Genomic DNA, 6,052 nt, shown 5'->3' with positions numbered 1-6,052 from the left:
CCATATATATTATGTGGATATATTTTGCTATTAGTGATTCATAATTACATAAAACAAAAGTATCACCTGACTACCATCATATTTTATAAATTTACTTATCGAGACATTTGATCAACATTTAAGTACTTTTAAAAGTAATATAATTTGCTTATCACGTTAATTTTACAAGTTGACTATTTTTAAAATAGGCTTACTAACATTAAACATTAACGTGTAAGAAACTGAATATAAAATCATTTTATGCAACATTTTTTTAAAAATAGTAATTAAATGTGTTTATTTCTTTTAAGTTATAAAATCTTATGTTATAGTCCATATCTATAAGAATCATAATGTTAGTAAGCCTATTTGACAATGGTAGATTACAAATGTCACATAAATTTATTCATATTAAACAATTAATATTTGCTTTAACATTATAAACTCCATATTTATTAAAAAAAATTTTTTTTGCAGATCAATCACCATTCCCTAAATGACAAACTATCTCCCCAATACTACTTTTGGCTACTGGGTTTATTTTAAATTACTTTTTCTACTTTTAATATGCAGGTGAGTTGACATGTTAATCTAAAAACTAACATTGGAAATCACAATGTTGTTATCAGAAGGAAGAAAGCAGGTATAGTCTGTCACAAGAAAAGGTAAAACTTGAAATTGTTTAAAATAAAATGTCAACTCACCACCTATATAGTGACAAACAAAAAGAGGCAAAACTCACTTCCCTTTTCTTCTTTTCTTAACTCATCTCTCTTTCTCCTTTAGGAACTCAAACCCTACTGCAAATATAATGTTGAATCCAGCTAGGTCTTCAAAAAAAATGTTAGCCTCTCAACATGTTATTTCTTCTCCATGCTTCTTAAAGTGCTCAGGTAAGATTGTATGTTCCTTAGGATCATTACTGTTTTGTGTTACAAAAGAAGAGGAAATAATGGCATAACTTTATTTTACTCCATTTTTGTTTTCCTACAAACAATAGTTCTTCTTCATTTCATAACTTCTTCCTTTCAACTCTGTTCTTAACTTCTTCCTTTATTTTACTTTCATTTGTGATTAGTATTTATGATTGAATAGAGCAATTAACTATCAATACTTCATTCAGAATTGTGTATACAACATTCTCCGCATAAGGTTATAATTTTGTTTCTTTATAAATTTGCTTATGTTTTTTAATATTACAGATAAGTTAGATTATTGGGTATACTATAACTTGTGATTCATTCTCACTAATATGTTTACTTTTTGTGATTCATTCTGACTAATAAGTCACTACTGGTATTATACAATGCATTAGTGTTGACTTATTATCAATTGTCACTATTAATGCATTATATTTTCAATATATTTTAGGCATTTTTTTTTACTGTAATTGCCTTATATCTTTCAAGTATGTTTTAGTTTATTGAAATAAGTTGATCATTATTGGAAGATTAACATTATGATGTTTATTGGATATATATTTTTTGTTCATCTTCCTCTTCGAAAACTGCTGTACTTTGTGAAACTGTTATCCACTTTGACATTTTGAATTTCATTTCTTAAAAAGCCTATATAATTATGATATTTTGTTTCAATTATATTTTGTAGATTCCGGAATCGTGTATATGAATTTGGTATATTGGAATGCAGATTGATGTTCTCCATTTGTTGTTCAAATTTTTTCTATATTCAATTAGAGATGAGTTAGATTTTGTATTCTATGATCTAATCCTCAGTAAGATTATCAAAGCCTGCATATTATGGAATGTCCTACTATGATCTCTCCCTTGGTCTGCTTTGTTCATTTTGTACCACATTTAAAGTTCTTTTTGTACCAATTTTTAAATTATATTGTAAAATGTGAGAGATTGTTATGCAATTTTTTAAAGGAAATTGCATATGTATGAATTACAATTCTATGGACTGTTGTTATATGGATACAAAAAAAGTATTATTTTTAATGATTACTTTGTATAATATAATTACTAAGTGATAAAATAATTTTTGATATCAAATCCAAATAGGCAGCAATAAATAAAGTGACATACTTTGTTTGGTGGTTGCCAATTTCATTGTCTATGTATTAATGTTTAATTATTTAAGTTATACACTAATCCAAACAATAAACACGTTCATTAGTGCAATCTCAACAACAAAATTCTACACTGATGCAAATGAGTAGAACCTCGCTATCACATATAGATTTAAATTCTGCCAACTTCAAAGAATGTTACGGTTTATTCAACATCAATGGTTGTTCGACATCCCATACCCAACCATCAGAAATCCATGACCAATCTAGGAAAAAGAGATTTGTGAATCAAGAATCTAGAGGTATAAATCTTATGAATAGATATGGGAACATGTTACATCTTGAAAACTTCAACAACAATGCAACAACAAAAGAAAATATGTTACCGTTTTCATCAATGCAAAGTTATAGTCACCAAATCAATGATCATACAGATGAAGATGATGCCAATTCTGAAATTGACATAGAAGGTATTCAATATAAATTTTACTGCTATTAGTAGTCATTTAATGATTCTATTTAACGATAATATATTTTATTCTTTATATTTAGACGATGTTAAAATTGAATACTCTTCAGAAGATGAAGATGAAGTTCATAATTCTCCTACGACTTCAATGGCTCAAAATCATCAAGGTTATTTACTAAATATTTTAATTTTTACTAAATATTACACCAAAATAGTGACTGACGTTATAATTGTTTGCTTAGGTTATTCTGATATTGGTGATCCTGTTATTGAATGTGATCATTGTGGAGCATGCATGTGGTATGAAGAGCGAAAGCGAAAACATAGAAACACCACAACACCCAAATATGAACTTTGATGTGGTGATGNGGTAAAGTTCAAATACCCTTATCGAAAACACCTCCTCCAATATTTCAACATCTCCTTTTTTATTTTCACTCTCGTGATAGTCTAAATTATCAAAACAATATTCGCTTGTACAACTTGATGTTTGCCTTCACATCCGCGGGTGCAAAATTTGATAGATGAATCAATAATGGTAGAGGTCCTCCAACTATTAGGATACAAGGACAACCATGCCATCATATTGGTAGTATGTTGCCGATGCCTGGACAAAGCCCAAAGTTTACGCAACTTTACATTTATGATACAGAACATGAAATTCAAAACAGAATGGAAGGAATAAGGTATATGATAATATTACCATGGATAATAATGTCATTTTTTTTTCCTATTATGTGCAATCTTATTGATTTGTTGTTCAATTCATGAATATAGGAACAACAAGGTTGATTCCCAAGTAGTTTGCTAATTATCCCAAATGTTGGATGAATATAATGTTCATGCAAAGTCCTTGAGAATGGCAAGGGAACGATTAAAAGATGGTGTAATTCCTAATTTTAAGTTGAAGCTAATTTCCGAAAGGAGTTCTGATGGTAGAGTAAATAATTTACCAGCGGTTTCTGAATTGGCTGCTTTAATAGTTGGAGATATTGATTCAACATCACAAAGAGATATAATCATGAAGACACAAACTGGTAATTTAAAGAGAATTAATTAATTACATGCAAGCTATTTAGCTTTTCAATATCCATTGTTGTTTCCATTTGGGGAGGATGGTTATAGACATGATGTTTGTCACAGAGCTAGACCTGATTCTCAAAATAGAAAACGAAATCGTCTAACAGTGAGAGAATGGATATCCTTTAGACTACAAACAAGGAAGAATGAGGCTCAAACTTTGTTGAGGTCAAGAAGACTATTTCATCAATTTTTAGTTGATGCTTATACTATGGTGGAGTCTGAACGATTATCTTTTATCAAAAGAAATCAGTCAAAGTTAAGGGTTGATAAATACAGAAATTTGAATCAGTCTCAAATAAATGACCAAACTGAAGGATCAAATATTGGAAAAAGAGTCATATTACCTTCAACCTTTGTTGGTAGACATAGGTACATAGATCAATTATACTTTAATGGGATGGCCATTTGTAGTTCATTAAAATTTCCTGATTTATTTATAACAATGACATGCAATCCTAATTGGCCTGAAATTGTAATATTTCTTAATCCAGCCGCATGATAGACCATATATAATTTTAAGAGTGTTCAAAATGAAGTTTGAACAATTGCTTCAAGATATAAATAAAAGACATGTGTTGGGTAAAGTAATTGCGTGTAAGTATATATTTCATAATATATTTAGCTTTATCTCATATATGTTACTATATAAGTAATTTTGGATACTTATTATTCCTTTATAATTTAATGTTTCAGATATGTACACCATTGAATTCCAGAAGAGAGGTTTACCACATGTGCACTTGCTTATTTTTGTGCATTCTTCTAACAAATATTCATCTCCAACTAACATTGATAGAATTATCTCTGCTGAAATTCCAAATAAGAATGATGATCCTGAATTGTACAACTTTGTGAAGTCACATATGATTCATGGTCCATGTGGTTCTTGCAATATGTCTTCTCCATGTATGAAAGATGGTAAGTGTTCTCGGTATTTTCCAAAAAAATTCTAACAGTCTACAATTGTTGATGAGGAGGGATATCCTATCTATATGAGAAGAGATAATGGAAATATTGTTGAAAAAAATGGCATCTCTCTTGACAATCGCTATATTGTCCCTTGCAACCCACACCTCTTAATTAAGTATCAAGGTCACATTAATATGGAGTGGTGTAAACAAAGTACCTCAGTTAAGTACTTAATTAAGTATATAAACAAAGGGTATGATAAGATCACGACAATTATTGAACCAACAGTTGATGGTGCATCACAAGCTCCCAGTAATGTTGATGAGGTTAAACAATATCTTGATTGTAGATATGTATCACCATCAGAAGCATGTTGGAGAATTTTTAAATTTCCAATTCATGGAAGACAACCAGTTGTTGAATGATTATACTTTCATCTTCCAGGAGAACAATTTGTTTACTTTAATGATCACGACGATATAGACAATATTCTTTTAAGACCAACTGTATCAGAATCTATGTTTACATCCTAGACAGGCGGTAATAAAAGATATCCAGAAGGTAGAACTTTGGGTTATGCTCAATATGTGTCAAAATTTGTTTATGTGAAGAAAACTAGGTCTTGGAAACCAAGAAAATCAGGTTATACAATTGGAAGATTAATTTGGGTTGCTCCATACACCGGTGAGCTTTACTATTTTAGGATGATGTTGACAGTTGTTAAAGGACCAACATGTTATGAAGATATTAGATATGTTTCAAATATTCGATATGAAACATTCAGGGTTGCATGCTTTGCATGTGGCTTACTTAAGGATAATAGAGAATACATTGAAGCTCTAAGAGAAGCAAATGATTGGGGTTCTAATTTCTACTTGAGGAAATTATTTGTGACAATGCTTTTATCCACATCAATTAATAGGCCAAATCATGTTTGGGAGAACACGTGGCAATGGTTATCTGATGGAATTCTCTACAATCAAAGAAATATCTCCAATAATCATGGTACTCAACAATTATATTACATTGTATTATTAAAATTTTGTTTTATTTAAATATCTGATATTATATAACACATTTTATTCCTTTTGATGCTTACGGATGAACAACTACAAAATCTAACTTTATTAGAGATTGAAAAACTACTTGAAGGAAATCGAAGTAGTTTGAAAGACTATCCTTCAATTGCATACCCAAATGGGTACATAACAAGTCAATTAGGCAATAGGCTAATATATCAAGATCTTAATTATGATACAAATGAATTAAAGAGAAACTTCCACACTCTTTTCAACTCTTTAACAAGTAATTCTATTTTCTTACAAAATTTTTGATTTAATGTTACTCCTAATTAAGATATTTCTAATAATAAGATGATAACACACATTTTCATTTTATATTATGCAGAAGAACAATATAAGATATTCAAGACTATAATGCAAGCTGTTAATCGTCAAGAAGGTCGCATGTTTTTTCTATATGGTTATGGAGGAACTGGAAAAACACACATGTGGCGAACTCTAATATATGCATTAAGATCTCAAGAGAATATTTTATTGATTGTGGCTTCAAGTGGTATA

Source organism: Lupinus angustifolius, chromosome LG03 (assembly GCF_001865875.1).
Source record: "Lupinus angustifolius cultivar Tanjil chromosome LG03, LupAngTanjil_v1.0, whole genome shotgun sequence".
In the NCBI taxonomy this organism is placed as follows: Eukaryota; Viridiplantae; Streptophyta; class Magnoliopsida; order Fabales; family Fabaceae; genus Lupinus; species Lupinus angustifolius.
The sequence above is the reverse complement of the archived record's forward strand: the minus strand, read 5'-3'. Positions refer to the sequence as shown.